Below are 25,167 nucleotides of genomic sequence, written 5' to 3'. Positions count from 1 at the left end.
AATTTTTTATTTGAAACTAGCTTTTGCTCGCGGCTTCGCCCGCGTGAAGGTGTTTTCCAGGATAAAATTCCACTGTTTGATAAAAGTCTTGCTACATATTTTCCCGGTACTTATAGGTTCAAACTAATTTTATCCCCAATCTATAATTTCAGTTCAATCAGTCGAAAATCTAAGAACATTTATACAAACTTTCATCCCCTATTTTATCCCCTTAAGGGTAGAATTTATCAAAATCCATTCTTAGGGGATGCCTACGTCATAGTAGCTTTATGCATGTAAAGTCTTAGCCCGATCCGTCCAATGGTTTGGGCTGTTCCTTGATATATCACTGTCAGTCACCTTTGAGTTATATATTATATTAACAACTGAAGTTAGCTAAAATTGAGTTTCTCGAAGCCGACCACTATTTATGTACTATGTATTTTGAGACTATGCAATTTTGTCGCGTTCGCGATTCACTTTCACTTTTGTTGAGTTTCAGAACGCGATATTAGATCCTCCAACGCGCACGCGAATTTGAACTTTATGCAGCGGTAATAAATTACAAATTGACTCTCCATTTTATTTAGAAAACGTTTGTATGGGAAATAGAAAAATGCTGTTTTGAGGATTTTCCCGGCAATTATTCGAATTTTTCTCACCTTTTAAATCTTCCCTAGACCTCCACGAATAATTCAAGACCAAGATAAGATAAATCCGTTCAGCCGTTCTCGAGTTTTAGCGAGACTAACGAACAGCAATTGATTTTTATATATATAGATGTACATATCTAGATGTAATAATTATCTTGACAATTATTGATATTGCCCACCGTGAGGTTATAATTTTATATTGTAACATTTTATTACACAAAGATTACCTCATAACGCTCTGGATGAACAAAACGCTGTGATTACATTTGTTATGCTTTACAAATGCTCTAATTATAACATTTATTCATTGCTATTATGTAGATAAAATATACCAGAAATACTAGTTTTATATTCCATGCGCTATATTTGTTGTGCATGATTCATTTTGACATGTCGGTAGATTTAAAAAATAATCATAATAACACCACTCCTTAATCCCCAAATGGGTAGTTAGAGATGCAACCAGGCTACTGACTACAGCATACGTGAAATACCATGATGTGAGGAGAGTGAATGTAATGCCGCTTTGGTCGCAAATTGTAGACTCCGGGTTGAACTGAGCGAAAAAAAAAACATAATCGTAGATTTACTTCGTAGAGTTATGTTATGCCCTGGAAGAGGCAAAGGTGCAGTGAAATCCACGAATCCTATTAAACTTCCGCTTCCATATTCAAATTAGCTGTTAAACAATGACTTAATATTAAATGGTGCTGACACTTATAGCAGAATACGGAATTTTTAAAGCTCTTGTGACGATTTTTGGGCAGCTTATAGATTTGTTGATATTATGCTTGATCATGGTAATTCCACTACTTACACTATGGGACAAAAGTAACCTCATTATTTGCTCTTCTGGCTGTTACAAATTCTTACATGAATAAGCGTCATATTACGTTGTAGAGTACGTCCCACAATTTCACTGAACATTACTCACACTTATTACACAAGTAAGTCACCATTGTTACATATTGGATTACCGTCCATTTCCTTTCATTTCCCGCCCGTATTATACTGATAACCATTACGTCTTCCAGTTAGTATATTTCACGTAACAAAGAGCTGGTAATGACATTAGTACTGAAATCCTATTACGTCGCCAATAATTGGGTGAGCGGGCTGGACACGGACTCTTATGTAATGCAACACCCTCGCAACCTGTACTGTGACATATTTGTTTGTTTTCTTGATCGTGTATTGTTTTTTCTCAAAACTATTCAAAATTACGCGGCGATAGCCTAGTTGGGTGTGGAAGGGACTGCCAAGACGAATGACCGCAGGTTCAAATCCCAAGGGCACACACCTCTGACTTTTCTAAAATCATGTGTGTATTCTTTCTGAATTTATCGTTCGCTTTAACGGTGAAGGAAAACATCGTGAGGAAACCTGTACATCTGAAGAGTTCTCTATAGGAATTTCGAAGGTATGTGAAGTCTACCAATCCGCACTAGGCCAGCGTGGTGGACTAAGGACTAATCCCTCTCAGTAGTAGAGGAGGCCCGTGCTCAGCAGTGGGCAAATATATAATTCAGGGCTGATATTATTATTCAAAATTAAATGGAATAATTGGTATATTAGTTTTTTGAATTAAAAGTTAATGTTAGAAAGATAAAAATGAGAAGTAAACAAGCGACCAGAGATGCGTCTCAACCGACCAAGGCCAATAAGACACCACTTTACGTTGACCTAGGCAATAGAGATAAACCGTAATTGTCTAAATACAGGCCACTTAGCCAATGCAATACGTTTTCTATTTAAAGAAATATATAAATAGAATGAAATCCAATTTGTTACCCACGCGCCTTATCTAGGTGAACACAGGCGGTGTTAGAAATGCGGAAAATAAGAAAAATGTTCAACCGACAGGCTGGCGTGGGCGGGGGGGGGGGGTGCGGCGGTGGCTGTCGGGTAGGGGGGAGGTTGTTCGGGACGCGTCTGTGACGACATGGCGCCCAGTGATGTCACACGAGGTGACGGGGCGCGCCCTCGACGTCGGCGCGACGTACGCGGTACAGTCGCTCAAGAAGTTCGTGGGTTTTTATGGTTTCAGGTCCCGTATCTGAATTCATATATCGACATTGGTTGTAAAGTAGAACACAAGCATCATGTGAGATTACAAAGATATTTAAGAGCTGTGGTAGGGAGCTAGCTTATCAGATAAGCATTTAGGCAAATTTTATTTTATTCACAGATCTTTATTATTTTTCAAACAATTGTGTCTCATTAATTTATATATTTATTTTATGATAAGGTAAACGTATTGTCATGGACTACAACCGAATTTTCATGTACGAGTCAAAAAGAATCCATTCCTCAAGTTTATCATAACAATAAAAATATACGCGTGTTGAAACACGAGCGTTATTAAATTCCAATTACTTAAACTATATGCCAATAATTTGTAAACAAATAAATAAAGCGGTCAGTCGCTCAAACATTTAATAACATTGTCGATTAAAGTCCATTCAGATATGTTTTGTATCTCGGGTTAGTGTGTGAATTATATATTCTTTTTTATATTTTAACGACTGCCCACATATACAATAATAACATCTGGCCTGTATGTATACTTATACCTTACTTGCACGAGCATCCTATGCCATTGAGGTTTCAGATCACCGTTATCCTAGTGCAGATTGCTCGACTTTGCATACATTCGAAATTCTACACGATCTTTTCTGTTACCGGAAAGTCAAAAGTCTGAGGTAAATAAACCTCAGATATTTAGGGTAGGACCTAGAGTTTGAACCTGCAACTTTCGTTTTAACAGACCGTTCCACTCCGTAGTTACTAGACATCCCTATTTACCGCATAGTTATACATATTTTGAAATATTTCTCCGTTTTTCTTCTTCAAGGTTATGTCACAAATATCGCAGTCGTTGTAAACTAAATCTACATTTATATGTATTTAGGGCACATTTTAAGTCGGATCCTCAACAAGGATCGTAATTATGCTAAACTACAAGTGAATTGTGGCAGAGTGCAATTGCGTCTCATTTTTACTGAGTACACATGCAAATGAGTTGTAAATGTTCGATGTAGATGGATGGTAATTAGGAGGGATGACGGTCGAACAATATATCTGAAAGATTTATATTTATTATGAGAATCAGAGAAATGTTAGTACAACAATATCATATTTGACCCTTATTTTTAACCATATTCATTATGTTTCGTTCTATTTGAAACAAAATATAACACCCAGGATTAATTAAATGCAAAATGAAACCGTAAAATGTTAGCCGCAACGTTAAATGTCAAATACGACATAATCGTAACTCATTCAACTTAATAACTTCACACCCTCGCTTAATGAATTCGCCGCTGACTGTACCGAGCTGACATTTAAAAATAATTTTACGCTGCGGAGCTTGTTACTGTCGTTGCGTACACCGACTGTATTTATGTACTAGCTTTGCCCCCGGCTTCGTCCGCGTGGGATTCCTTGTCACTGTCAATTTTAAATTGGTCCCGCTTGTGCATGAGACCGTTCTGTAGTAAAAGACGAAGATGTATATTCAAACCTATCTGACTGGTTTAATCTCGTTCATAGCAGTAAGTACATAGGGAAATCTTTTGCCTTTTTAATTAAACATTATTTAAAATTGATTTTTGCCTCCACAAGGAATAAATATAAATACAAAATTGTTACGGCAGGCCACTTTATTTCCGCCGCCCCGTGTGGGTAGGTTAATGTATGTATGAAGGTTTCTAAAATACTTAATAATTTTCCATTTGTTTGTATTATGGAACGCACTAAAGTTAAATAAACGTATGATTAATTAAATCGAGTGAGCGTCCTCTGTCATCTACCGTCCCTAAGAGGCTTCCGCCCGTGGGCCGCGGCCTATACGGCCTATTTACAAATCCAGGACTGGTTCAAAGACGTTTTCGATAATTTAGATCTAAAATGTACAGACAAGACCCAGTGTCAATTTATTAGTACTCTATATATTTGTAGATAGCAATATATCTATAGTTAAATATAGGTCCTGTCGGTAACAGTGTTGCCGTATCCGATATCCGAGCCCACACGCCTGGAAAATTGGACGGGAATGGGGCAAACCGGCTTGTGTTCCAGTGAAACGTGGAATTAAAATTTTCATTATCGTCTTTGCCTATATAATTCTTAAAAAAAAGTTATGAAGCAATGCAAATGTACCTAATAAAATTTATTTTTCATCAAAATCATATATCACATATCAGTCTTACAACACAATTGTGTTTTTATGAATGTAATGAGTTCATAAAATCATAAAATTTCTTTGTTACCAACAACACAATATTAGCAACTAATATAATCTAACACAATAAACTGCGTCCGTGTATTATCTATGGGATTACTTATACCACGAAGGTATCACGTGAAAAGTGAAAAGTACTGCATAACGTATATTTTGTATAAAGTCGAAAAAAATCCTAGTCAAGATTTTTTAAAAATAACATTCTTAAAAGTAATTGTTTTACTCAATTCTAGTTTTTGCCTTGGATGAAGCATTTTATCATTTTATTCAAAGTTAGCGAATATAATTTCATTTAAGGAACGAGATTCCTAGAATAATAAACATTTAACGCAGGAATAATTGTATGCCTTCTGTTTCTTGGAGTAAGGAAAATCTCAAAATTATTATAGTCTATAATCTTCAACTTAATTATTCTTCATAGTAATTTTCTGGAATGGATTTAAGGGAAAATTCTCTTGAAATAAGATTTTTAGTAAGCGTATATTTTAGCTCATAATGTAGGTATACGTGGTATACACTGTCTTACTTATAAACTTGTTTTAGCGTTAAGAGAAGCTTAATAGCTGTCAAAAACATCATCGGTTGTCTAGTTTAAACCTTATTAAGAGGCAAGACGGCAGGTTTTGATTTACAGCTGATCCAATAAATTTGTGTTTTAACTATTCATAGTTTTGCCAATTTTTTATAAGTAAGACTGATATTTTAAAATGTCACCTTTTCTATTTCTCCAATAAACCATCTATTGCCTACACCCTGGCAGTGCATCTTGAATGTAAAAGGGTTTGATTAAAAAAAGTAGGTAAAATAAATTAAAAACAAATTAAACTTATCTTTTATTTACATCGTTTTGCTCCCGCTTACTTTGAAAATATCAATATTGTTTAATACATTCTGGATGTCATTCAAAAGCTTCCAGGATGTGTGATACAATATTAACAAAGAATCCCACGTGAATTGTTCAATGGCATTTCAAAAAGGCCTTCACAAAACCATCGATGGCTGATAATGTTATCGTTGAAGTGTCGTGTAATCATTTGCGTTTCGTGACGTCATAGGCGTCTAGACAATTTTTATAGCCTGGATGACGTCATCGCCCCCGCTTTCGCCTACTTGTTATTTAGTGTGAATTGTCACTCGAATAATGGACGTGGGCTGTTTTCAGTCAGGAATTGAAAAAGTCAGGTTTTATTCAAAAGGTCTTGACTAATATTAATTTGAATTGTAATTTATTATTGAATTAACCTTTTACCGTAATAAGTTTTACAACATGCAAATCTCGATACCGTAAAATATTTAAATTAAACCCCAATGGAATACAGCCGCGTGGTATTTGTAGTCATTTGAACAATTCCTACTAGTGTAATGATTTCATGTTTATATGAAAGATTAAAATAAAACTATTTATCCGGATTTTATCGCGGTTTTTTATATTAAAATTTTCTCTCGGCGTGTCGAAGACTTAGGAACTTTCATAGTCATGGGGGGACTTAGGTGTTGGTCGGCTACAAAGACAAAAATACAATATCTACCTACATTTTAAAATTATGTAAATATTTTAATTTTTAGCTGTACACGATCCGATCTCCGCAGCATGAGTTTACAGTGTCTTAAACGCTGGCAGCCGGTCTTTCGGGTTCCAATTTAATCCAATATAGAACATGATCCCAGATTTGTACCAGCTATGTGCCACAAGTTATCCAATAAAATAACAAATATTTTCACAAAAAATCCCAGTTTTACTTTTCTGATTTATTTATAATTTTCTAGTTTAGTGCGAATATGCTGTGTGCGTAAGTGTATTTCTGTCTGAAAGTGTGATATTAGTATTGTCATAAGGTGTGTAAAATTAAAATTACCTTTAATTGATATTACATCTAAAAGTGTTGTTTTAAGGAGATAAGTACGTGGTTTCTTTTGTAATGTACTGTCAAAGTGAACCTGTATTTATAGCTAAAGCGTCCTAAAATATTTCCTTATAACTGACGGCTTGTGAAACGGAAAAATCTCTGCTAAATATATTAACCATGATTCGTGTTAACTCAGGCTTTATTGGACCTAATTCAGCGTGGGTGGAATACTAACAGCAAATTATTCGCTTGCGTGTTGTGGAAATTTTGTATGTCAAAAAACAAGTAACTTTGCTGTCAAATTGCTTGACAATAATTGATGAATTAGATAATTATTAAAGAATTAATTAAGTTTTTCGTTGTATAGAAATTTTAAGTATAAAACTTAGACGAATGCTTAAATTTAAAACACATCATGTCATAACTTCAGTTCATGAATAATCCATTAATATAAATAACATAACCTAACTGGTGTTTTCTCTTTTCCAAGCCATTTGCATTAAGCGGCGCCTGGTCCTGCTTGACATCTCGATGAATTTTCATTATACATTACTCACTGCTCGCTGCCCTCATTCACATTTTCGATCCGGTCACATAAAAACGACAATGTATATTGATAGATATCGAACACTGGTTGGTAACAGGCGGGGTAGTAATGAAATTTGCCGGCGTTGAAGCAATTATCCTCCATCTATTGTCTAGACGGGGTTATGGTTATAAATAACTATATAAAATAATACTGGCTACTTGTTCATACGGAAAAGTCAATGAACTTAGACATGGTGTTATTGATAATCAAAACTGTATGCCTCGCGAAACCGGTTAATAGAAGATAGTACTGGCATCGTTCGATATTTAAATTTTCAAATGATTTCAAATTTGTATTAACATTTATTATGAACTGTATTTGTTAGCAGTGTTGTTAATTATTAACAGAGTTGTTCCGTCTTGTTTTTCATCAAAACAATTTTATTATCTTGTTTCGGAGTAAAATATTTTGGGAACGCTAGTACGGAAGGTGCTTGAACTCTCACAAGCAGTTATCAATGCCCATAAATTGAAAAGCCGTTTATAGTCGAACTTAATTCGCTCTAATGTTATTCTTTTAAATTGTATAAGGTATCTAAAACGTGATAATAGCACCACCTACGTACGAAATAGGTAATGGATACCATTTTTTTAGAATTAGCTTTTGTTGACACCGAGCCCCTGATCAATTAGGGAAGGAAGCAACTCAAAAACAAAAGATAATCTTGCCAAAAGTAGGTTTAATTAGAATGAATTAACAAAATATAAAGGTGGGCGTCTCGCGTCTCTAATACCAAATAACATTTCTGAATTCCTCGGGAATTCTTTCAGAGTTTAGATTATTACAAAAAAACACAAAACTTTGAACTACAGATCTCGTGGATCGATGCTCAATGTTCCTAGGCATATCACTTAAAAACACAAAAAACTTCTACAATTACAAGCGTTTCAGTTAGTTTGATATCTCAGAATAATTTTACACATAGCTTGGCCAGGTCTTGGAATCTTTCGAAAATTACAAATGAGCTTAAATTGGCCATGGCGGCCCACGTAAGTGTATCGCGTTCCGGGATCAGCATGTGTCTTTCCGGTTCCAACAGGTCTGTTGGAATTGTGTTGACTACTGAGGGGTAATCATTCCTCGTCAATCAACATTCTATTGGACCCCACTTCACTTACCATCAGATGCATTTGGGTCACTTTGGTACAAACAAAATTTATTACTTAAAAATGTGTTTGCTGTAGTTATTTGTTTGTTACAATTATGCTGAAATCAAAATTTCTAACACGATGCGACCTAAAAAATTTTTATTCGAATGAAAACGCAAGCAAATTTCAATTGTAATAAAAGTTATGAGCCTTCGAATTACGCTGACTAACAGTTTGTAATTAGCATTTCAGGTTAACTCTAAATTGAGATTCAATAATTTGAAAATACGTTTTATCTAATCATGTGTTGCAACTATTTTTTTTTTTTTTATTAACAGTTCAGTATTATAGGGAGCGGATAAAACTTATATGTGAAACTGAAACTAAGTTTCTTTTAGATAAAAAGTATAGTTCCTTAGATGTCACACCCCGAGATAACATATAAACTGTCTCTTTACTTCTTCCGACACTGGAAGCACTTCCAAACTCAAATACTGTTTGCTTAGAAAGAACATATACTTAAGTAACTATTTTTTCTAACGTTGCAATTAACTTAAGTAGTTCTAAATCATTTTAATTAATTTGATTAAAATAGACTTACATTTTTGACAGTAATATATTTACAGTATAAATTTATTGCTCTATAATTCCAACAAACATTTATTAAATATTGATTATTTTTCGAAAGGAACACTTCATTAACAAGTTGGCCTCTTGATATCTATCATACACATACGACAATAAAACAGATATAACATTATCTCTCAAGGATTTAAAATATCGAAATAATACTAATAAAACGTATGGTGAAGACGTGCAAATTCTCACGGTATTACAATCTTCAGTGATATTGATTGTGTTATCAAAATGACGTCATTATTCCAAATATAATGAATGAAATGTTTCTAATACGTTTTATATGGACGAGTTGCTCTACGAGTCCTTATGTAAATAGAGTTGCCACTACATATTTGAACTAGTTGTTTTTTTCCCTGCGTGAATTCGCATCTTGGATTAAAACGTTCATTGCGCACTTTTTGGGGATTCTATTTGGGTAGATGTCAACCAAGTCCATTCAGCGGCCTGTACGATTACATTTAACAATTGCCACGAAAATATTTAAATCCTTCCCATTTTTATAATACACTAGCCACGAAAATATTCACCATCTTCTCATCACTATAATACACTAGACACGAAAATATTCATAATCTTACCATCACTATAAGACACCATCTACAAAAATATTCATAATCTTCCATCACTATAAGACACCATCTACAAAAATATTCATAATCTTCCATCACTAAAATATACACTAGCTACGAAACTATCCATCATCTTTCCATCACTATAATACACTAGCGGCGTAAATATTCACCATCTTCTGATTACTATAATACAATATACAATACTGTTATTAAGTATCAGTAGGTCTTTCGATTAAAATGTAATATTTGCTTGTTCCGTACAGGTTCATATTAAGGCATTATTGTAGGATTGCGACAAATTCACAATTTCAAGTTGCCAGTTATTGAATGCCTTGAAGTTGTATTACCTTTTTAGTGTTAAACAAGCTGTACATGGCATTAAAAATACGTTTCCACAATTAAATATTAATATAATTGGAACATTCATCAATCGTATGATTTTATGAAAAAATTATTAACAAATATTTTAAATCAATATTTCAAACACACTATTTCAATTAGTGACATACATATATGTATGTAATTTTGATGCAATATAATCAGTGCTCGTTAAAATGACACAATTTATATAAAACCAACACATAACTGCTGTAAGGGCTTGTGAAATAATTCAAGACATAACTTCGCATAGACATGCAAATTATGCAATGAACATGTATCTCAATTATTACCATAAATCATCTATGGTTTTCGAAATTAGCAATAAATCACATAGATTTGGTAGGGACGATGGTTCGAAGGCCTATGACATCTTTTATACCCTTAAATACATTAAAATTTTCTAAATTATCAAATCAAGCGATGATAGCCTAGTTGGGTGTGGAACGTACTGCCGAGACGAATTAGTGAAGGTTGAAATACCAAGGGCACACACTTCTCTTTTCTAAAACTTATGTGTGTACTCTTTGTGAATTATCGCTTGCTTTAACGGTGAAGGAAGACATCGTCAAGAAACCTGGATACATAAAAAAATCTAAAAAATATTTATTGAGAGTATATGAAGTCCACCAAACCGCACTAGGCCAGCGAAGTGGACTAAGACCTAATCCCTCTCAGTAATAGAGGAAGATTGCCCAGCAGTGCGACAGTACAGGGCTCATATTATTATTATATAAATGATCAAATTCCTTGTGACTAAAATACAAACGAGTATATTATTCGTAAAGTAATGCCATCGATATTAACATAGCAAAACGAAATCCTCATGTGCCGTTGCGACCTATTTCGCACCGCACGCCGGTCGCCGAGCAGCCTAGCTCGGCCCAGTTAGAGATTACTGCAACACATGCCTTGGTGCTGGCATTATGCGCTTGTTTTAATAACATGTCGCGTTGTCTTACTCACCGGTGATTGTTATGTGTACTTGCCAAAATAATTGGATGGCGTCATCGCTATTCCGTTTTGAAAGCAGGAGTTCCCTAATAAGATACTGGATATGAAATATTCGGATTTTTTGGCATTTGTGACAGATTGATGTTTCTTTTTCTGTGTATTAAGGGGAAACACAGATTGAGTTTGGATGTTTCGTTCTTTATAAAGCAATTTTCTACGAATCAGAGGTCTTAAAATTTAGTCTAACGGAAACGTATTAGATCTATTATTAGAATAAGAATCTAAGGTATATTTAAATACTACAATAAATCTACTATGAAAAAAAATTATAAGCAACATTCCAAGAATAAACGTCAAATACGCTTGAAACCAAATTAGGTATGAAAGGGATTGCATATCAAAATTTGCAGCAGGAGATTTAAACTATGGCATCGACGGAGGAATGCGAGAGGTCAACGTGATTATATTTGGCATTAAAATTGATTGCAAAACTTAAGACAACACACTTATCGTCACCCTCGACAAATGACACGGTAACGAACTTTGCCATCATTTTCATGCCATATCATTATTGACATTTATATTTTTTACCTGACCTCAAGTATGAGACCTTTATTTTGACTCTTTACTAGCTGTGATGTACCTTCCTTTATGTGACAATAATGTTTCTGGTTTTAAACCCTCTGGTTTTCTAGATTTTACTGTGGATTAACGTATTAGTATTCTATGATTATTGGAAGCATGCTAACTATTTAATATGGTCTCCTAAGTATTTAATCTAATATTTTATTGTACACTTAATTTATTTTGTTATTATTTACTTAATTAGAGTAATTGGTTTATCCGTTCTAATTGAAATAAATAAATAAAATAAATTAATCTTTCTGCAATATCGCATTTCATATTTTTTTGGTATTGCTCATTAATTGTTTAGTCCTCATGTTGTCCTGATGTTGCCCTCAGTACTTTTTGTATTACCAAATTTAAAACAACATTTATTCTTTATAATTAACATGCGTCCACAATGGCATATACTTGCACCTTATACAAGATCTGCTATTAATCATTAAATGTTCACTTGTAATTCAGACAAGTTGTTTTTATGTGGTTGCCATTTCCATGTCACAGTCACACGTTAAAAACTTATTTTATCCAGTTCATAAACGAAGCGGGACATCGGACTGTTTAACGGTGAATTTCATCAAATCTCTCATACTTTTTGTATCTTTCACAGACGTAGGTAAAAAGTGGTTCGCTTTTTGCCAGTCTCACTTCACGTTTCAATTAGATTGTGTTGATATATTTTTGTTTAGTAATATCGCAATAATTTGAACACTGGTTCCTACTTAAACCGATGTTTGTGTACAAAACAAAATTGTTTCTGGTGTTTGTGCAATTATAGCTGTTCAAGATAAAGCTTTAAGAGCGTTTACGCATCCGCGCGCCGTATGTCTCAAAAACAGCACTTTTCAAAGGAGATAATATCCATCAAAACATTATTTTAAAAACATATGAATTAGTAATTATTATAGAAAATTTTGTTGTCTAAAAAGTTAGTAGAGAAAATTTTTAGATTTATTGAGTATTTGTAAATTGTTTAATGATTACTGAACAGAGGTTTTCAAATTTGCGCTTCGAACGTCTATTTCGAAGCTCAAAATATCTTAAACCACTAAGGAACATAACAATATGTTATTTTTATCTAACTAAAAAGATCCTGAAGAAAAAGTTAGTAGAGAAAAATATCTTTTTATGTTTAATTCATGAGAAATAAAAATTCAAAGAATTCAAAAATTTCAGAAATGTTGGTCATTTAAAAGATTTTTTTATCACTATATCTTACTTAATTGAATATAATATTGGATTACTATAATAGAAGAACATCTCCCTTAAAAACATACAATTAAAAAATTCTACAAAATTAGTTCTGTTATTTTTCTATAAATATTTTAAATACCACTATAAAACGCAACGCGCAAATCGTTTCAAATTAGTCCGCCTTGAGGCTTTCTAGAGGCGAGACTCCAGTTGGACTTTGCTGTGCGTAGAAATAATAGTCACGTGTATACAGTGATTGCCACATCTTAGTACTTTAGTAAGTAAAATATTTTTTCTTTAATGATTGACAATAATTTTAATAGTTACTATAAATTATTATTATATTATTATGTTTCAGACACAATGGGAAGTAAAGCTATTTCTAGGCAAGAAAAGGAAACGTAACAACGCTGAAACTTCGGCTAAAGCAAAAGCTAAAAGATTGATGTACTAATGTTATAACATGCGTCTGTAGTTATGGTTGTTGCTTTTTTTTACTCATTAAACACTTGAGCATAGTTACTCGAAGGAAAAAATGGAACCTTAAGCTAAAAACAATTAGCCCATTGAAATGTTACATGAGCTTTGTATTTTTAGAGGACCCAATTTTATTTTTAGAACATGTGTGGGGGTCAATAGAAGCTTAATCTCAAGTTTGTGAGGTCGCCCCCTTGTCCCCTGGCCGCCATCATGGAAAAGGGGTGAAAACACTTTTTCGCGATATCTCGGAAACTATGCGTCTTACATATATTTTGTAAAGTCATAATTTGTAGCAAATTGTTTTGCCTACAAATATGTTTATATAACTTTTGCCCTAAATTAAAATTAAAGAAGTTATAAGCAAAAATGTGATAAAATGTTTATAAAAGTTTTCTTTTTTGCTCTATAACTTTTTTTTTACATTTTACAAAAATTACCTCAAACTAACTTGTAAATGATCTTTTGAGGAAAATTGTTCCCTATAATTTTTTTTTATTTCATTCATTTAAAACGCTGTTACAGCGCTCCAAATTTTACCGGGTTCGTCAATGCTCATGAGAATCCGGTCGAAATAAAATGTTTAACTTATTTTTGATTTTTTTTATTGTAAATATATTATTACAATTTTTTTGTTAAATTCGTACAACTTTACTTATTTATTCCTAACTCTTTTCTTTGCCATAGAACTTACCAAATTTAACTTATCGAATGTTATGCAGGTAGAAAAGGTATGAGTTACCATTTGGGGATAAAGGAGAAAAAAAACATATTTGTTGGCAAAACAATTTGCTACAAATTATGGCTTTACAAAATTTTTGTAAGACGTATAGTATAGTATAGTTTCCAAGATATCGCGAAAAAAGTGTTTTCACCCCTTTTTCCAAGATGGCGGCCGGGGGACAAGGGTGGCGACCCCACAAACTTGAGGTTAAGCTTCTATTGACCCCCCACACATGGCCCAAAAATAAAATTGCGTCCTACAAGAAATGCAATATTCGGTCCTTAAATTGTACTTAACATTTCAATGGACTAAACGCACATTTCAAAACTCCTTTTACGCCCGCGGCGTGCGCGGTTGTAAGCGGTACCCGCTGTATTGGCGGCCAACTAATAGAATCGTGCGGGCCACGGTAGCACCAGCGCGCTCTGTAGTTAGTAGGTGGGCGACTGCAGTACTCGGTAGGGGAGGGGTGGTTACAGAAATCTGACGCCATTTTCCAAAAAAAAACTATCCAAAAAAATATAACCAACTTCCGAAAAAAGAAGTCTTTTATTTCTCACTTTTTAGTTATACACCTAAAAATGACATCTCCTTATGTAATGACACCTTCTGACTCAATATATAAATTCCAATATGTAATTTCTAATGACTTAATTTAAACTTTCAATACGCTAAATATTAAAAACTGCAGATCTATGGAGTAATTATGTGGTTCATTATAAACATCGTAGCACAGTAATTTTCCTGATTTATTGTCTGATTACGGAGTTCTGGTGCCTATCTTTCGGCTTCATGATGAGCTCCACTTTACTAAAGGGTACTTTCTAAATGCAAATGCTTAAATTTTTTAAGCGTTTGCATTTAAAAGTGAAAAATAACAATTTGTAAAATTGCCGTTAAAATTTGTTAAAAATGTTTATTTTTTTTTATAATTACAAAATGATACATATAAACTATTTCATGATGAATTCTTATATATTTAATAATAGAATTCTTCATTTATCATAAATTCATAAATCATAAGTTACATTCCAATTAGATAATTAAAACGACAGGATCAAAATTGGTTGGTCTGACTATAAAGATAGCCGACGCGCTAACTCTACGCACACAGCTACGCAACGGCTCTGTGTGAGTGAATTTTGCGAAGAATTACCTATAGTTGACTTCACGCGCGGCACGTAAACGCTCTTAACTTGCAATCTCACAACCTAAAAGTCTAACTCAAAATACGTAATAGTTTCTACTATATGTACATTGCAAACATATAAGAGAAAATACTATGTGCGCTACTTTTAAAAGAACTCGTCTATAATATTATTAAAACATCTAAAAACAATAAAGTATAAAATAGAACAAAAGGATTGGAAAGGAAAGACGCAAATGGAACAATTAAGGTAAACGACGGCGGGCATCTTAACAAGAGCGAAACGAAATGTGCATTGGCTAAAGGCGACTCAGTAGGGTTGCCACGCTTCGATAGAGTATAGCTGTTCCTGGAGACTTGTTTTAAGTACGGTAGATGAATGACGCAATCAGTGGAAAGTGAGAAGGTAGTTTTGTAGAAAGGTCAGTAGCTAGGTGGTGACAGATTATGCAACTATGATGGAGTCCATTGATTTCAATCCTAGTAATTTATTGTCTTGTTTGATGATGAAGGTATCTGGCCCTTTAATAAAATATCTCTAATACTAAAATCTTACTATTAAATTATGTGTCCCATTTACAATAGTTTCGACAAATTCTGGCCTAAGGTCCTGTAACATAACATGACAGTTATAGAAAACTTTAAAACTGATCATTCTACGTATCTGATTTCTTCCGTCGTGGTAATGACGTAAAGAAAGCAATCTAAAAAAACTATGATTACCAATTCATTAGCTGCATTCAAACTTGCATGACTGGTAATAATAAAACGTATCGCGTACGAAATACTTTCTCAAACTTGTGTTAGATAAAATGTAGGCAACATTGAAATGATATGCAATAGCGATGTATAAATGAAATAAGGAGTTATAGAAGGCTATGTATCAAAACTCACCACACGGAAACCAATTCCTCATAAACTTGAAACCTATTTATCGAATATTCCCGGAGATAACAACACAAAATCTGGCAATCGCACATTCGATCGAGATAATGGCCAATACGAGAACGGTACTGCGAACCGGATGTTAATACACTATCGGCTGGTGAAAGTAGATGTTACAAAAAATGCTCCCATTCCTTGCGCCGGTTTATATTTCATGAGACATTCACTCGACATTCGAGACCGGTAAGAAATAGACTATGCAAGGGAAATGGGAAAATTGTAACCAGTGCGCTCCACGAGTTGCAGAAATTAAGTCATTTTTAATCGAACGATTGGCTTCATGTTCGACCTGTTGTGTATGAACGACCGTGAAATTTTAGTTTACATTTCACCGCTTTCTTGTGGATTGTAATTGGAATATTTTATGCAAGTTCCTCGTTATAACAAGAATAAAACACGAAGTCTGATTACAAAGTAATATTTAAAAAAAAAAAACTTGTAACATCAGTAAACTGGGATAAAGTTAGTAATGTTGTGTCAATTGTACGATTCGGCAAATTCAGTTTACTTAAAGATTAAAAACAATAACAATCATCCAAAATTCGCAACCGGAGTTCGTTCCGTATTGTAAGTGCATATGCGCGGTCTACCTCGACAGAGCGTGAGACGTGACTTAGCTTTACGACCGTTTTCATACCATGCCCTAAATTTCGCTATTTGTCTCACACATAAAACTGACAGATGCTCTGTTGCAAGCCAACGGAAGAACGAAACGCGTAAAATTTAGAATGCCAATGAAAATTTACAGGTTCCATTAAAAATCATAAAGTAATAACTGATGTGTTGGTTAAACCGTACAGTTAATGATTTTCTCACGGACGCTACATGGCAGCAAGGAAAAAATCCTGCTCGTTACTTCTTAATTATGCGAGCTCCACAATAATTCCAAAGGAATAGAGTATTTTATTATTTATTAAACTAAAGATTGTAGTAAGGTAAGCGGTCCTTCTTTCCTGAACTACATTTATGTACATTAACACGCCGACATTAAAGAATTCCAGTTATCCTTGCCACTTTGGGTGCGGAATTTTAAATCCGCACTCATTTACTTTTATAAAACACCAGTTGGCCTCTGATACATTGTAAGCAACAAACGCAATATCAATAAATTGCAGTCGAAAATACATTCTCGTACGTTAAATCATAAAATATCAAACATAATTGGCCACAATAGAACAAACCAATGGAAGAAATGGCGGCACCGTGGCTGATTGATTAATGTGTTTAATTCGAGGCTGCAACATTAAAGTGTCATAAAATATCTGTTCCTTTCTAACAGTACAGTAATAGAAAGGGACGACGACAGGGACCGTTAATTGTTTTCGAGAAGAAACTCTCACACGAACCTTCGCAAAGAATGGGATTTAGATAAATTGCTTTGATACAACGGAACGTGTTTCGGCTGACAGAATATTCACTGGCTGTGTCGTGTGAAATAACACATTTATATATTGAAATTACGAAGACAGCATTACGTGTTATTGCTTTACTTTCGTTACAATTTGTTACTTTCCCGCTCACTTCGACACCAATATATATTAATTTGTTCCGCCAACTGATCTGAACGCAGTTTCACAGCGAGGCGCGGTCAAAGCATAAATTAATTAACATTAACGATTTTGTAGAACAATTACTGAATGCTAACGCCACACTAACACGTTCTCGGCCATTACAGCAGCGCATATCACGAGAATGGCAGCATGTGATATTTCCATTAAATAGAGTTATGAAACTCGGACAACTTTAAGAATTAGAACCGGTTATTGGTACAGTTGCATCACTGCACGTTGTGATGTGTGCGTTTGTTGCTTTGCAATAATCGAACTTGTCTATCAATAGTCTTAAATATCACGCTGGTAGCTAGTTCTGGTTTGCGATTTCGGGTGTGATGAAATCGCATTAATAGTTTGATCATCTCTAAAGAGATAGGTTAGCCTTATAAATGTTAATAGGATACTTATTGAGTAGGCAACACATTCTTCTAATGCATAATGATCTCACTATTTCGTAATCATATAAATTCTATTCAATACAGGTCGGTGTTAAGGTATTTGTGATTAAAGAAATTAGCAAGACCCAAAACAATGTCGGTTTCTAATCAATGATAATTAGTTTCTAATTGAAAACCTGAAAAGCGAAACTAAGGCGATTTAAATGTTTGAGTATTGTAAAATAGTCTAATTGTCTCTATGTTAATACAATTCTATAGAAAATAATTCATAATCCATTGGAGGCTTGGCCTCCTTGCACATTCTATGTCAGAAACATGACATATTGTGACAGAAATTATGTCAAGTGTTTCATAGATTACTCGATCGGTCGCGTAGTTATACTACTGTATGACTGATACTTGGATTGCATATACAGTACCAGTGCGGAGGTCTTGGATTCAGCTCCCAAGTAGGGCAAAATTGGGTATTTTTGCTAAGTATCAGCCCGGAGTGTGGATTTTGTGCCCGATAAGCTGACCACATATCATATGGGATGGAATACAGACGGCGAAAAGAAGGTGTATTAATTACACGTCTGCGTACCCATTTGTGAATAAAAAGCGTAAGTGTATGTTTAACATATTACAGAACAAAAATTGTAACAAATGCATAATGTTATGTGTAACTAGTTGAAAAATTCACGAGTTTTTAATTATGGTTTGTTGAACCCAATTAAGCAGTATATGGAAAATTAAGCCAAGTTATGGGCACATACATCTGCTTATTAAAAGAAAATATAAGTCTAGTTAAATGTCATACGGACAACAAATATTCACATGAATGGACGTTTATGATAATAGCCAATTGATAATTCGTCCATCTTACAGACCGCAGGTGGACGAGCTTGTTACAATAAGATATTTAAATGCATGCATCAAATCAACATCATCAACAACTTTACAATAATTTATGGATAAAAGGATATAATATATTAATTAGAAATAGATGAAATAGAAAATCTTATTGATTCACTCAGGCAGTATACGACGATATCTGTAAAAATTACCACATTGTGATTCTATTCAGCTTAAGGATAAATTACGAAGTACAATTCACAATCAGTAAAAATTAAATCCAAATAGTAAAGTAATAAAGTTCCTAATCACAATCAAATTGACTTTAATAGATATAATAGACTATTATTGAAATACAGTGTCAAACGAACAGACGACAAAATCTCTAATAAAAACAATGATTCATACAATTATCGATCAGTTAGAAGTTGCCAAACTAGTGAATAACAAAGTCACGACAGAGTATTGGCAAATAGAGAACGAATGCTCAGAGACACAGCGCTTAATTATGTTTTTTGTTTATTTTAACCTTTAGAAACAATGAGCGCTTCGCACGGCGAGATGATCGTGTGAATGTGAACATAAATATTAAACTACATGTAGTACAGTTGACACTGTTGTAAAATGTCGGCAGAATATCTCGGACATGAGAAAAGGCTCTATTTAGTGAACAGAATGATTGAGAGATTATGAGAAAATTTGAAGCCTCTCGCAAAATCTCTGACAAGGCTCTACTCAACTAGAAAGGAATTATCGACAGTCCAGAGGTTCCAAATGAAGGATTTGAAATATTATAAATGTTTCATTCGGGAAATTATCCTGTATTTTCTAACCGATACGAATTAGGAATGAAGGAACGATTATAAGCGCCTTTTTCTACCTTAAAGCGCTGCATCTCTTTTAGTCTTCCATGTATGTAAATGTCTATGAACTTCACTAATAACGTACTATACTTATATAGTGAATCACTTTGCAATACCTATGTAAAAAAAATGGTAAACAATAATTCTTTGATATTCTATTTAGCAAACTTTTATGCTCGGTAGAAGATTTGATGGAGAGTACATTAGTTAATTGATAAGTGAACGGGTTGGACATCAAAAACTTATAGACCTCCGCTGCCACAGGCATAAATGCATCTTATATTTCTCAAAAAATCCTACAATTATCATTATTTTAAACAATAGATTAGACGTCAATTTTCGTTTTATTAATTACTGTTGCTATAAAAAACGTTTTATCGTCTTCGAAACTATGAAATTAAATGCACCCCAGGTAATGTTTATACAACACTTTTTCAATTATCATAATATAACAATTTTAAAGTTATGTTTGGATATAATCATAATGGATTCTTAACAGAAAACCTAGCAATTATTATGCTTTAACATTATTTATTAAATCAGTCCATGGCCTTTTGGTTAAAGTAACTTTTATATTGTTTACATAAAGTAAGGTCGCTTACTTAGAAGGTTCTTCCATAATTTTGTATGGTTTCAGCATTCAAGAACTTACAGCACGGACCCGAATTGCTTTAATTGTATTGTTTTACTATTGCTTCATTCGTTTCGATTGTTTAAATCTTTTGACTAAAGTGTATTCAGAAGTATAGTTTAAAAAAATTAAACAAATACATATCGACTAACGATTATTACTTATATTCATGTAATTGTGTACCTTTTGTAATTGACGTTGTTCTGGAAAAACCGGGACGATATGTACAAATACGACTATACACTATAATAAAGTTTCATTTGTTTTAGTAAGGAGATAGAACTGACACGTTCAAAATAGATTTTTTACCAAAAATTTTTACAGGAGCAGGGCAAAGAGACACTGCACCTCATAGTGACTGAAATGACGATTAATAGAATGTCGACTGACGAGAAATGATTATCCCTCGGCAGTTATTTACTCTCTTAACTAGGGAAAGTTCAATAATACAATAACGTTCGAAGCATATTTACGTGTGATTTTCATTTATCCAAATCAGAATAACCTGTTGTTTTATTTAAAACATTTTCCTTGTAACTAGTGCACGCACTTTAATCTGTCGTCTATAATTACTATGAGGAAAATTATAATCATTCAAGGAAAATACTTGCATTAATTCGTTCAATTTGATTTGATTGAAAATGTAAATGAACAACAAAATTGTATGTTTTATAAAAGTTTCTTTAAATAGTAATTTATTTACGTAAAAAATCAAACAATTTGAATGGTGTTCTGTCATACTGCAAAATACTTAATTTTTTTGTAATAAATACATTTAAATTTGGTTTAATTATATGTTTTTATTTGCTGTAGAAACTGATTACCCAATACCGGAAAATGTTACTTATGCATATTTAACTATCTTGCTTCACCTTGAGCAGATGGCGAAAGTTATCGTAATTCAGTGGATTAATCAATCGATAATTCATTAGTATAAAGCAAAATGACATAGCAGTAAATTTCATTTACAATTGTTTCCCTTTGTAAACGTTTGTATATATGTCATTGTCCAGTTGTGTTTATCGAATAGCTAGCTAGTAAGTTAAAAGTGTTAATCGAATAGCTAGCCTTTAGTAAGTTAAAAGTTAATACACTTTGGTAAACTTCAATACACTAATGTTCGTGATCGAGGGACGCCTTTTTAAGATATTCAGCTGAATCCACAAACGTTCTATTGTTGATAAAATTGAATATCTAGACATATTATAAAACAAAGTACCCTTTTCTGTCTGTCTGTATGTCGATTTTCTAAAAATCTACTGAACGGATTTTTATGAAGTTTGGTATGGAAATAGGTTAAGACCCTGGATTGGTTATACGCTACTTTCTATCCCGGAAAACTTCTTCACGTGGGCAAAGCCGCGAGCAAAAGCTGGTTCTTTAATAAATCCAATTAATTAACAGTTCGTGTCCGTGGGCGTTCCTTTCGCAATTACTTCAACGATAACACGTTCCAAAGCTGTGATAGCGTCTGATATTTACAAAATATTAAATACTTTTTTATAATACTCAATAATTTAATATTATAATGGATGCTAAACGTGATTTATCATAAGATAGGCAGAGAAACTGAACGTTTCTCGTTAAATCGTGTGACCAATAATTGAAGCCTAACTGCGTGAGGCAGCTGAATAATTACAATCATTATTACAATTCTCACATTCACAGTATTTGACAGCGGCAATTAATAAACAGAAGTACAGTTATCATTCCTTATTCCAATCACAGTTCATACGAGAACTATATGCGAAGAATCGGTTCGTACGCGAAGTTACGTCACTATTGAATCGAGGCGTGAACGCAATGATATGAAAACAAAAGCATTTCACAAATAGAAATTTAATTACTCGTCTATTATTTGGTAGTTTCGAAATGTATTGTTAGTACGTATGATATGAATGTTTCTAATTGGGGATGGGATTTAGATTTCATGGACATTTTTAAAGAACTAGTTGTTAGTCCTAGTACAGAAAATTCTTCTGGGTGTATTATCTTTGAATAAAGATGATAAACGCCAATTCTCAAAAAGCAGAAGGCAAATAAAGCCTCTATAAAATTTTACAACCTCGTCGGATTTAAGTTGTAATCTTCCCAAAAGGATATTTAAATTATTCACACAAGGGTATCGACTCCGAAAAGTTTAAAGAACTCTCATACCTAATAGAATTAATATTGCCGTCACGTTTCTATAGTCCACAGTCCGGTATTTCCCATAATAAAAACACTCTGTGTTCCATACATCTTACATAATATTTTGGCGAGAAAGACAATGGGGAGCGAAACAAAACTCGCCTTTAAAATTTTAGGCCATATTTTGTTTTTAAAAGTAAAATTTACCAAAAAAATATGTTTTATTATTTTTCTTTTCTATCGACTTAATTTTGGTATAAGCAAAAATATTTAGTTTAAATCATGTCTATTACGAATGCTACATCTATAGAATATTTGATTACCATCATTCCGCCATCTTGTCAATAAAATCCAGCTACCGATACGCATTTCGTTCCTTAAACAAAATAGGTCCGGGGGTTTCAAATGCAAATGAGATGGTGTATGGTCATCGACCAGGCGAGCAAGCGAGCTGGCACTTCGGAAGCTCATCAAGCATTCGGCATATGTACGGGGTCGCCGACCGAGTTCGGCTGAGCGGCGACCATGGCCGTTCATTCACTCGGATCTATTGGAGCCTATTCAGCGGCCAAGGTGACGGACTCCACCGCTATGTAGAGAATGTGCGAATTAATCGCCTGTGATATTGAACTCTGTATAAATAAACACTGACAAGTTAATGCTCTTAACAATGACGTTTTACAATAAAAACATCTTGGGCTCTTAAACGTTGATCACCCGCTTCTATGAGGTTATCAAAAATGAGGAAAGCAAATTTATTGCACAATTTTACATTACATAAAATATGAGAATATAAATCTTCAGTGATGCAACATAGATTTGAATGATAATAAAATATTATTTAATATAAGTTTCATAACAATCTTTCTAGACATTATCTACAGATATAATAGCACGTATCTATTACATTTGTAACAAGCCAAACAAATTAATTGTAGCCCTGTGGGAAGCCATCTGAAACAGATAACTCAATATGTCACTATCACTATTCCAGAGCGTCAGTAATTGCAAGATGGGTATGTTATAGGTATAGTGGTTCTAAATTCATGAGACGTATAAGTTTACATTATTCAGTAAGTATAAAAGATAAGAATCTGTAGGAATCATTCTATTTTAAATAAATTTGCAGAGATAAACAAAAATAAATGTCTGGCCATTAGATGCATTTTAAAAAGTTTTCAGTTTGGATACTGAATTTTGTTCTTGGTTTTCTCTTTTATGTGGTCACTGATATTTCGAATTCTGGCAGTCCTGATTCCAGTAGTTCACCAATATGACATTTCTGTTTGGAATGACTTGCACCAGTTTTTTATACAATGTCCAACGTGAAGTATTGTTGTCTACGACATTTGAATGATTTTAAATCCTAGATAACTTTCGAAGACAATTAAGTACAATCTTTCTATATGCAATAGAACCCGAGACCATAACACTATAGTACATAATACAACCATGCCATCATGCAGTTTTAAAATATATAAAAGTCGATATATTAATATGATGGAATGGCTTCGTCTTTACATCTAGCCAACACTACTTTCAAATTCAGCCTTTAGTTTCATATTTGTTTTATAGTTTCGAAAGCACTTTCTGTTTTATATATTTTATTGCTTTTATGCAACTTAGCAATCTATATATAAGCATCTACTTCATTTGAATTAAAATTTGGAAATAGTTGTTATTTTACGATACTAATATACATCATTATATCTTTATTTATCCTAAGAATGGATATATTTTGAATAACAAGGCTTTATAACAATACGTCATTCGACTTCTAGTTACATCTAAGCGATGCATCTAATTTATGTTAATTAAGTTTCATTTTACTGCATTCATTGTTTTATTGTCTACCTACCATACAATAAGTAGCTATAATAAGTAGCATAATAAAACAGTGCTTGGTACAAAGGTAATAAAGTAACACAAATACTATTTGACGTGACATTTACGACATTAGTTGATTACGTTTGAACGGTAAAAGGTTAACGACAAATCTATGAAATGTTCACATATTCATTAACCATTAAATAACCAATGAGTTAATTATGTTGAGAACCATATTCAAAGTGGCATGTACGCGCGTAAACCCGCGGATGTGTCACATATTCATATAGAATGAGCCCATTCCGCCAAGCGAATACAAAATTAACTTCTATCAAGTCAGTTATAAAAATTATATAAATCATATGATGAAAGAATTGCTAAGTTTTGGATACCGACGATGAATATCGGAATGCTGGAGATGCAGAAGGTGTTTAAAGGCTCTCAGATTGATACATTAGACTTTCTAATAATGTGAATGCTCGTGCAATCGTTTTACTCTCCACTGTCGCTTAACGTTTTGTTACATATGTCTGCAACATGAAAAGGTCTTGTGTGATGTTCATTTACCAGTATTCAGAATAGGCTTTACCTTTCAAAAGATTTCTACGTAAAGGTTCTTGTTCCTATACTTTACAAATGATGTAGTGAATGGTATTCTCTAGAAAACAGACTTGAAATTCAATTTGTATGGAAAGAAAGAGCAATTTTACTAAAATATACTTTAAAATAACGTTACGTTAACTCAATTTGATGCTGGCATAGTGGTTGAATTGAATGGCCAAGAATCAGGTTTTAGTGAAATAAAAACCAGAATCTAGGCTATTAGCTGTCAGATGCCAAGTTTTATTTCATTCGAATTTGCAGTTTCGATATTATTG

The 25,167-nt window shown here is 33.5% G+C and overlaps 1 protein-coding gene across 2 annotated transcripts in view; it reads left to right on the top strand.

Moving 5' to 3' along the window:
- LOC115442155 (cyclic AMP response element-binding protein A) overlaps positions 1 to 25,167 on the top strand; it is a 122,905-nt gene that overhangs the window by 78,427 nt on the left and 19,311 nt on the right. The window lies entirely within an intron of this gene.

Source organism: Manduca sexta, chromosome 22 (assembly GCF_014839805.1).
Source record: "Manduca sexta isolate Smith_Timp_Sample1 chromosome 22, JHU_Msex_v1.0, whole genome shotgun sequence".
NCBI lineage: Eukaryota > Metazoa > Arthropoda > Insecta > Lepidoptera > Sphingidae > Manduca > Manduca sexta.
This window is presented reverse-complemented; position numbering and strand designations above follow the sequence as displayed.